Consider the following 10627-nt stretch of genomic DNA (forward strand, 5'->3'; position numbering starts at 1 on the left):
GCACGTTCACAATGTGAATTATGAGTGTAACAATACATAGATCTACATCGATACACTGATTAAATGGTCAGCATCGAAACATTATGTGTGTATTGTCATATGTCACTGATTAAGTAGTAAAAATCTACAGAACAACTAATTATTTAACACACTTTTATTCAGAAAATTGCTTTCCGCTGACATGCCGTTTCCACCTGTTCCTGCACAAAAACAAACACGTCATGACCTGCAGTGAGAAAATCGTGTAGGAGAAATTGTTTCTTCCCTGGAAATCATTGTTGAGTCACTTGTAAAACTGATATATTGTATCGTGATCAAACTAGTGATCTACACTTGTAATGTGCATGTTTAGTTATTTAAAACTGACCTGAGGCATGTGTGCATATTTCCTGTATTGTCTGTATTTCATTGCTTCCATGGTGACCGTGTGGTGCTGTGACAGTGGCGGTGCCGGGGGACGCTAGGGGGCGCTATAGCTACCCCTGAATTAATCATTGCACCCCCATAGCGCCCCCAAGTAAATATTAGATTTTTTTTTTTACAATTTAATTTTAATTTATCGTGTGGATGTGATCATATTTAACATACAAAATAAAAATAATCAGTAAATTATCAAATAGAAAGTAAAAACTTAAACCAAAACAGGAAATTGATGTTAAACTTTGACCTCATTTTCCACCTGCGCTGGTGGCGCTGTCAGAGACGGCGGCCTCCTGACCAATCACAAGCTTGCGTTCTCCATTTTGTTGGACAGATGTTTAGAGAAGAGAGCTCGACTCCGTCCGTCCTTGCGAGCCTGCTGGAGAGCCCTCGAATGGACGGATAAATGCGTTGTGTGCTTCCGTCCAGACACAAAGTATAAATTAGGCTTCAGAGGTAAAAAATAAAATAAATAAACATAGCTCACTTAAAGTACTGCTTCTAATGAAACAAACTTTGAAGTTTCACATACAAGAATAAAAATGTTTTATTTCAGGTCTCTTTGGGGCTTTATGACACCACTCGACAAAAACGCTGGTGTTGATGAACGCATTCCATCTCACATGAACGTTTCCTGCTTTTTTGTCAAGCTCGTTCCCAGCCACCTCTTCTGTCCTGCTTAGTCAGATTTTTTTTTTTTTTGCAGCTGGTTCAAGAGGGAAAGCACCAGAACAAGCCAACAGCAAAGGCCTCTTTGTTCACCAGCGTCAGAAAACACACTTTCACTCTTTCCTCTCTTTGTCCGTTTACCTCCTACACACACCCAGCTCCAGCATGAGCCGTTCCCCCGCCTCTGGCTTCCAACAATACTTCATCTCTGTGCCCCGTCCCACATGCAAGAATACCACGGAGGGGTGCCGCGAACCTCTCTCATGGCTCACCCATTGTCTCCCAACACCCAGCTCATCTCGGTCTGTCTCTCCTTTTCTTTAAACGTCACTTCCTCATCAACACAATCTCCATTCTTCCTGTCGTCCATTTCCCATTTTGGTGATTTCACCCAACACCCACATCGTGGTGACTTCATCAGGCGGCAGCTGCAGTCAAGGCCCCAGAGCGTGGTTTCAATGGGGAAGATAATTAGGGCCGCCACCGTGTCTGGGTCACCAAAACAGAAAAGATATCAGACAAATTTATGCATCATCTCTGACATTTAATCAATGAAAGTTTGTAGATTTTCTTGTCACCGGTATACAATTAGACTTGTTCTTCAGCAGCAGCCATCTGGGACGACGCCGTAATCCTTATCTTAGAGTTTATTTTTAAAATAAGGTTTTGAATAAGCTCACAATCAAAATAAATAAACAGAAATCAATCTGACGCGATTGCACATTTTGAGTGGATCACCGGGAATCCAGTTAGATGGCGTTCCTGGAGCTTGTTTATACCTCTTTGAAGGTCATCGTCACAGTGGAGTATTTGTTCTGGCCGTCCCATGAGAAAGCTGCTCAAGAGCCTCGTTTAAAGGTTTCGAATTAGGTTTCAGGTGGTGGATCTGGGTGGTCACGAAGCCTCAGATGCAGAGGAACACTTCAAGGATTTTGTTTCTTTAACTTTCCTGATACTTCAACCCGTTCAAAGAAGTCCATCAGGTTTTATTTTTGTATTCAAACACATCAGAAATGTACAGCAGCCAGCTGGACACTGGATTAGGAAAAACTAAATGCAGAATAGGTTGAAACTTTCAAACTGCAAAGCAGAGACTGCCATCTGCTGTACACAGGCATGAATTACATCGACTAGCTCACCATTCTTAGGCTGCATTGGTGACTTAAACTGAAGTCAAACAAATACAGATATGCCTAGTAAGAGTCTTCTCTCTGGGCCTTGTGAGCCCTGGTGCACGTACAATATATTTTCATCACATCTTCAAAGGATTTGATTGCTGTGGATCAGATTCAGAAATCAGAAATCTCAGATCTTCTCTAGTTTTGTTTTGGTTTTTTCTTTTAACTCTGCTCTCAAAATGCCAATTGTCTTTGTCACATGAGCATCTCTGTTCCCAAAAGTCCTTAAGGATGTTTGATATTGACTCCATACTGATATAGTCTAACTCAATACCAACATAAACCAATACTGGTATATGTGGAGTCCCCTCATATTACAAAAAATCATTCCAGAGTGATGTGGGAAACTGAAAATGTGAGAATGGCGCTCTTCTGATACTGTGGGTGTGACTTTATGGTCTAAGTTGTGAGTATAATGTTTAGAAGTTTGAAGACCTTTAGTGTGAGAACCATTTCTGACACCAGCTGAGGAGAGAAAAAAGCATGAGTAAGTAAAGTGTTATTGGAGGACGTTGTCCTCTTGTTGGAGTTATGACTGGATTTTAACTTTTGTGTAATAAAAACTAGGGATTCAACAATACCACTTTTTTCCAAACCGATACAATACCAATACTTGGATCCGAGTACTCGCCAATGCCGATTACTGATACTTCTACCACACACAAAAAAATGCTATTAATTGGAATACAGGTTTTATTTACTTCTCTGCTTTCAATAGGAAAAGACTGTGAAGTAGATAAAAAGTAAAATATATGAATAGAAATTATCACAAAACTCAAATATTAGGTCAACAGAAATGACGTGACAGTGAAGCCACTTTCAAGCAACTGCATTAGTATCGGTTAACTTTTATCAATACCGATACTGGTATCGATATTGGCACCCATACCGATACAAGTATCAGTATCTGTGCATCCCTAATAAAAACTGTGGAAATTTACCACCTTTGCACAAGGGATGTCCCGATCTGATCACATGATCACGTGGTTTCAGACTGATCGGGACTCGGGCTTTACTTCCCGATCAGTGGCGGCTGGCCAGTAGAGGGCGATAGGGCGCCGCCCTCCCAGTTTCCCCAGTGTTTTTATTTTTTTTAATAAATAAATAAAATTAACAATAATCACATATTCTAAGTTAATTGTGTGTTTTGTAACAAAAATATATCATATATATTATATATATATATATATAATATTATATATATATATAATATTATATATATATATATAATATTATATATATATATATATATAATATTATATATATATATATATATATATATATATATATATATATATATATATATATATATATATATATATATATATATATATATATATATATATATATATATATATATATATATATTGGTCTCTGCCGAGCGGTGGAGGCTGTGTGCTGTTTTTCAATCGCCCAAACAAGACGGGACCAGTTGGCCAATTGCTGACTGTTACAACCAGGTGTCTAGGGGGCCTGGGGTAACATGGAGGACGCATGACACAAAGGAAAATTAACAAATGTTTTATTTACTTTCTCTTAATTCAGAAAAGATGACTATTATTCTTTTAACCACCACTGATCTAAATCCACTTTTACCAAAACAGGTTCAAACAGTAAGAGCACAATATCGAATTTCTAAGTGGGAGACAACAGACCAGAGGAAAGGCAGCTCTGCACTATTGTCCCCATTGGTGAGGAGCTCCAGCTGGTCCTTTAAACAATTTGTGGCTGATGAAAACCCAGCTCAGCTGGTGCAGGGAGGAGCAAGGGTGAGCCAACATAGTCTGCAGGCAGGCTCCTCAGATGCAACATAAAATGCACAAAAATGAAATCACAACAAAAAAAGGCTCCAGCCGTAACACTGACAAGAAAATCAAAGGGTAGGAATGGGAATGTATCCAATCAGCGTCGACGTTGTTTCAGAAGCATGATGGGCGATAGTGCTACCGCCAAGGCTTTCGTTGGTGTTCGGTAGAACTCGGAGAGTCTCGACTCCAGCATGTTTTTGGTCGTGACTCGTGACGGTCGTGACGCAGACGTAGACATGGATGCCAGTGCGCCTACAACCAGCATGGATACCGGATCTCAGCAGCCACTGAATTCAGTTCGGTTTCTTCTCCAGTATCCGTTCGAGAGGAGAACTATGGTGGAAAAACTTAATGTCAAAAAGAGCTTGGACCAGATCAGCCCGACGTAAAGATAAGCCAGCAGGACAAGGAGATGGGTAAACTGTACACACGACACTTCTCCCAAAATTGGTACACCAGGAAGCAGTGGCTAGCTGGATGCAATCACGCTAATGCGTTATTTTGCTTTCTGTGTTTGTTATTCAAAACGGCTGGGATCCACAGAAGGTGGATGTGGAACTTGTGTCTCATTGGGGACTCCATTCCTTCTCTGACTGAGGAATGCAGCGCATCAGTGCAGCAGCCAACAAAGAAACGGAGGACGTTTGGACAGGGAGAACAGCAGCTGGGTGCAGAGGTAAGCTGTACATTACATTTCTGTAAACAAGACAATCAGAATCAGAAATCCGTGGTTGTCCCACAAACCGGGACATTTGTTTAATAACATGTACATTGTTTAATGTGCAATAACTGTAAAAACTAATTTCAACACACATAGCTATTATGCAGCAAACAAATTTCCCAGCTTTTGGGACAATAAAACATTTCTGATTTTCAATGAGATGTTTTTACATTTGAAGTAAAAACATCTCATTGAGAACCAGAAATGTTTTATTGTCCCAAAAAGTGGGAAATATGACATTTGTAAGAGGATACTGATGACATTATTTCCTCTGAAACTGTTTCCACTTTCCATAAGTCCTAACAGTGTAAATTTCTGGCATTTTGTCTAAGTAGTGTTTACTGTAAAAGTGACCTGCTCATAATTTTCGTGTTCACTCAAATGTTGAAATTAAACAAAATGTTTTTGTTACTTGCCTCTTGCATTGCCTATTTACCATTTATGGTCATGTTATTTTATGTGCAATTTAATGCAGTATTTTTCAACCTTGGTCCGCAAGGCAGTTTGCCAATAGTCAGACACACCTGGATTAATCAGTTTGTCCAGTGATGTAAGACAGGAAATAAAAGAGCTGTGCTTAATTCAGGAAATAGTGAAGTTGTGCACAAAGCTCAGAAAGCACAAGTTTGTTTAAAAAAAAATAGCACAGCCCCACCAAAAATATTTTTCACCAGCCGCCACTGTTCCCGATCCAAGCCCCGACCCAGAGTTGGATACTGGGTTCAAATTACAGGAGAGCAACTTGGTTCTCCTAAAGGTTGGCTCCCCTGATGCCCTTAACTTACACACCCAGAAGGAGCACAAAAAAGATCCAGTTTATTTCTGTATTATATGGACTCAGTGTAGTTCTTTTGAGCAGAGATGCAGAGAGCGGCAGGCAGACCGCTGATTATTCATGAACTCCAGCTGCGTTCTGCACACAGCCACAGTAACATTTTCTAAGTGGCGTCACCAAAAAATATACAATTAACACAAAGTCATTCGTGTCCGTTCATTTTCTCTCTGGTAAGTTCTGTCTGGAACTGAGTATGACGTGTGGACGCGCTCGCGCTGCCCCCGCTGCAGCGCTCGTCACTGGCGCAGCCGGGCAGCGCAGCCACACTCCACTTTTTTAGGGGTCAATAGATCAATTTGATCTGCTAGTTAAAAAGTTACTTGGAGGTGAAAAAGAAGGGAGCAGGCAGGAGTTTGTCTGGAGGACTGGGAGATGCAGGAAGATCAGAGACGGACAGGACAGGAAGACAGGAAAATAAAAACCAAGAAAACAAAACAAAGTTCTTAACAAAATAAAATGTGGGTAGATTTATTCCACTACACGTTTGTACCTGTATAAAGCAGTAATTTATCAGCATGTAGTATTTATATAGTTGATACAATTCAGATAATGTTCAAAACTCCATCCCATGCCCAGGGACGTATCTAAGCATTTTGGGGGCTGAGGCAAAACAGACCCCTGCCAGGTATTTTAAGTTGAAGTGCTATCTGTTTTATATTAGACTTTATATTTGCAATAAAGTCAAAAAGTAAAGAATTTATGTTGTTATGATTCACCCCTTTTTGTGTTTGTTTAACCCTCTTCTCTGTTGTGTTGTTCAGGTCAGCTGCAGCTCCTCTCAGGAGCCCTCCCCTTCCCTGTGAACCTCCTTGAGTGCTGCAGCTGAACCACATCACATTGATTGCCCTCACCCTATTTCAGGCCACTGCTGCCAGTCCTCAGTGTGGAGTTGTCTTTTCTAGTTGTCTGTTTATGGCTCGATTTTGGTTTTTGTTTTTGGTTCCCACAGTCAGTGGAGGAAGTTTAGTTATTAAAACACTTTTGAACTCTGGTTAAGGACTATTATTCCCGCAATTGGGTTATTGCCGAACCCCCACCCCACCCCCCGTGACATTACAACTCCACCAAAATATCAGACCCAGCAGGAAGAACCCAGAAACAAGACGCTTCCTTACCTGCCTCTGGTGAAGGTGCAAGAAGCCAGCCTTCCTGTTTTGACCCAAGAGCTCCGCTACTGCATGTCTGGATTGCAGCAATTACATGGACGTTTAGCCAGACTGGAGCAAGCGCCTACTCCGCCTCGACAGGTCTGTTTGGGTTATCCTGAACCTTTTGCTGGTACCGCAGAGGATTGTCGACCATTCCTCACCTCCTGTCGGCTCCACTTTGACTTTAAAAGCGAATTCCCCTCAGAGCAGAGCAAGGTGGCTTTTGCTTTGAGTTTCCTGATGGGAAGAGCCAAGAGGTGGGGGCTGGCTGAGTGGGATCGAGGAGCGGAGGTGGTTCGTTCCTTCAGGGCCTTTTCCACTCAACTCCTCGTGGTGTTTGACCCCTCCACGTCGCATTGCGCGGCTACTTCTGAGCTGCTCTGGCTCAAACAAGGAGATGACAGCGTGGCATCTTATGCAGTGAGGTCCGGACGCTGGCGGCAAGCTCCCGCTGGCCTGATGACGCACTGGTCGACGTCTTCCTTCAGGGGCTCTCCAGCGTGCTCAAGGACGAGCTAGCCGCGAGGGAGGTTCCTGAGGAAATGGAGGATCTGATCGCCCTGGCTGCCCGCATCGATCGGCGATGGATGGAGCGCCTCCACGATGAGCTCCGCCCGCTGACTTCTTCACCTCGTCTTCACCCGACTTCCCTGAGTGGTCCTCACCTGGGCAGTGATGCCCCGCCCACGGAGCCTATGCAGCTAGTGGGTCGGATGTCATCCTTTTCTCCGCCCTCACGACCGTCCACCAGTGTGCGGTTGACCTATGAGACGGAACAAGGTGAATATGACACTCTTATTGACTCCGGCTTTGACGGGGATCTGATGTCTCAGGCAGTGGTAAGCGAACATTTGATTCCTGTCGAGGAGGTGTTTCCTGCCTTGTCCATCCATTCTGTAAACGGTTCCCTTATTCACAAAGTGACTGCATGCACTGTTCCCGTCACTGTAACGGTCTCTGGGAACCACACAGAGCGGACGTGTTTTTATGTGGTTGACTCTTTGGTGCCTCCTGTGATCCTGGGTTACCCCTGGTTAAGCAAACACTGTCCCCATATTGACTGGGTTTCTGGCCGCGTGTTGACGTGGAGCCCTTTTTGTTTATTGAATTGTTTGTCTGCTGCCCCTGTTCGCCCTGTTTCTAGCCAGCCTCCTTTGGAACCACCTGACATCTGTAATGTCCCCCCCCGAATATACAGACTTGGCTGCTGTGTTCAGCAAGGCTCGTGCTAAGAACCTGACCCTCCACCGTCCTTACGACTGTGCTGTGAACCTCCTTCCTGGTGCTCAACCTCCTAAGGGCCGTCTCTACCCTCTGTCCATCCCTGAGACGACAGCCATGGAGGAGTACATCCAGGAGGGCTTACAGGCAGGCATTATTCGCCCATCCTCATCACCTGCGGGGGCAGGGTTTTTCTTTGTGGACGAGAAGGATGGGGTTTACGGCCGTGTATCGACTACAGGAGTCTGAACAGCATCACGGTTCGTAATACTTACCCCCTGTCTCCCTTGCAGTCTGCCTTTGACCAGATTAGAGGGGCTTGGGTGTTCACTAAGCTGGATCTACAGAACGCTTATCATCTGGTGCGCAAACGGGAGGGGGATGAGTGGAAAACTGCTTTCAACACCCCATGCGGCCATTTTGAGTACCCGGTGATGCCTTTTGGACTGACTAATGCACCAGCTGTGTTTCAGTGTTTTATAAATGATGTTTTGAAGGACATGATTAACAAATTTGTGTACGTCTATTTGGATGACATTTTAATTTTCTCCCCAGACCACAAAACACATGTGCAGCACGTCAGGGCCATTTTGCAGCGCCTTCTTGAGAACCAGCTCTTTTGCAAGACTGAAAAATGTGAGTTTCACACCACCAAGACTAAGTTCTTGGGGCATGTGATTTCGCCTGGATTAGTACAGATGGACTGTGACAAGGTTAAAGCGGTTCTCGAGTGGCCTGTACCTACTGGTCGGAAGCAGCTTCAACGCTTCCTGGGGTTCGCCAACTTCTACAGGCGCTTCATCAGAGGTTTCAGTGGCGTGGCTGCACCCCTCCACAGACTCACCCCGACTAAGGTACGTTTTGTCTGGGACACTGCTGCCGACATGGCCTTTGCCGAGCTTAAGGGACGGTTCTCTGCGGCCCCTATCCTGACCCAGCCCGACACCTCCAAGCAATTCATTGTGGAGGTCGATGCGTCTGAGTGAGGGGTGGGTGCCGTGTTGTCACAGAGTGTCTGATAATAAAATTCATCCCTGCGCGTACTTCTCCTGCAAGCTCACTCCTGCAGAGAGAAATTATGACATTGGGAACAGAGAGTTGCTAGCACTCGAGGAATGGTGCCACTGGTTAGAGGGTGCTGAGCAGCCGTTTCTGGTGTGGACCGACCACAAGAACTTGAAATATGTACGGACTGCCAAGCGCCTTAACCCCCGCCAAGCACGGTGGGCTCTGTTTGACAGGTTCAACTTTAACCTCTCCTTCCGTCCGGGCAGTAAGAACATTAAACCCGACGCCCTGTCCCGCCAGTACAAGCAGGAGAGTGAGGCTATGGAGTCAGAGTCCACGTTTATCGTGCCGCCCAACTTGGTCCTTGGGGTCTCTCGTTGGTCCTTAGAGTGCAGGATCAAGGCTGCAGTTTGGGACTCCACCACCATTCCATCAGGGTGCCCCCCGCACTGTTTGTTTGTTCCCTCAGGTTTTTGCCCGGCGGTGTTGAAATGGGGGCATTCATCACGCCTGGCCTGCCATCCTGGGGTAACCAGGACCGCCTTCCTGGTAGTGCAGCGGTTCTGATGGCCTACGGTGTCATCTGATGTTTGAGCTTTCGTCTCCTCTTGCCCAGTATGTGCCAGCGCCAAGACACCCAGAACTCCTCCAGCTGGACTCCTGCAACCTCTACCTGTTTCCCCCAGACTTTGGTCCCACATTGCAATGGACTTCATTACTGGCCTACCCAACTCTAAGGATAAGACTGTGATCCAGACTGTAGTGGACAGATTCTCTAAGATGGTTCATGCTATACCCCTGCAGAGACTGCCATCGGCTCAGCAACTGGCGGAGGTGTTGGTGCGGCATGTGTTTCGGCTGCATGGACTTCCGGAGAACATCACCTCGGACCGAGGCCCCCAGTTTGTGGCAGCTTTTTGGAAGGAGTTCTGTAAACTCCTTGGGATAACGGTCAGTCTGAGTTCTGGCTTCCATCCTCAGACCAATGGTCAAGTGGAGCGTTTCAACCAGGATCTGGAGACCACCCTTTGTGCTATGTGCCTGAAGAACCCCCAGACTTGGTCCTCCCAACTCCCCTGGGCTGAGTACTCGCACAAAACTCTGGTTAACTCTACCAGCTTCTCCCCCTTTCAGGCTGCCTACTGATACCAACCGCCTCTCTTTCCCCATCAGGAGAGGTCGGCTTCCACCTCCGGTCCCGCAGCATTTGTGAGGCGTTGCCACTGCACTTGGACTGAGTACCGTTCCCGACTGGTTCGGAACCAGGAACGGTTTGCCTCTGTGGCTAACCGCCGGAGGTCTGCTGCTCCAGAGTACAAGGTGGGTGACAGGGTTTGGCTCTCTTTGGCTGATCTGCCACTAAAGGGGGGTGCCAGGAAGATGCAGCCCCGATTCATTGGACCATTCCCCATCACTAAGGTCATCAACCCAGTGGCCGTCAGGTTGAAGCTCCCTCTGGCACTAAGAGTCCACCTCGTTTTCCACGTAAGCAAACTGAAGCCTGAGAAACTCAGTCCCCTGCAGACGCCCCCTGCGGTCCCTCCGGCTCCCCGCATTGTGGATGGCTTTATTTATTACTTGATTGTTCAAGCTACCTCACAGAAGTGATCTGTTGTTAA

This window comes from Nothobranchius furzeri, chromosome 15 (genome assembly GCF_043380555.1).
Source record: "Nothobranchius furzeri strain GRZ-AD chromosome 15, NfurGRZ-RIMD1, whole genome shotgun sequence".
NCBI classification, from domain to species: Eukaryota; Metazoa; Chordata; class Actinopteri; order Cyprinodontiformes; family Nothobranchiidae; genus Nothobranchius; species Nothobranchius furzeri.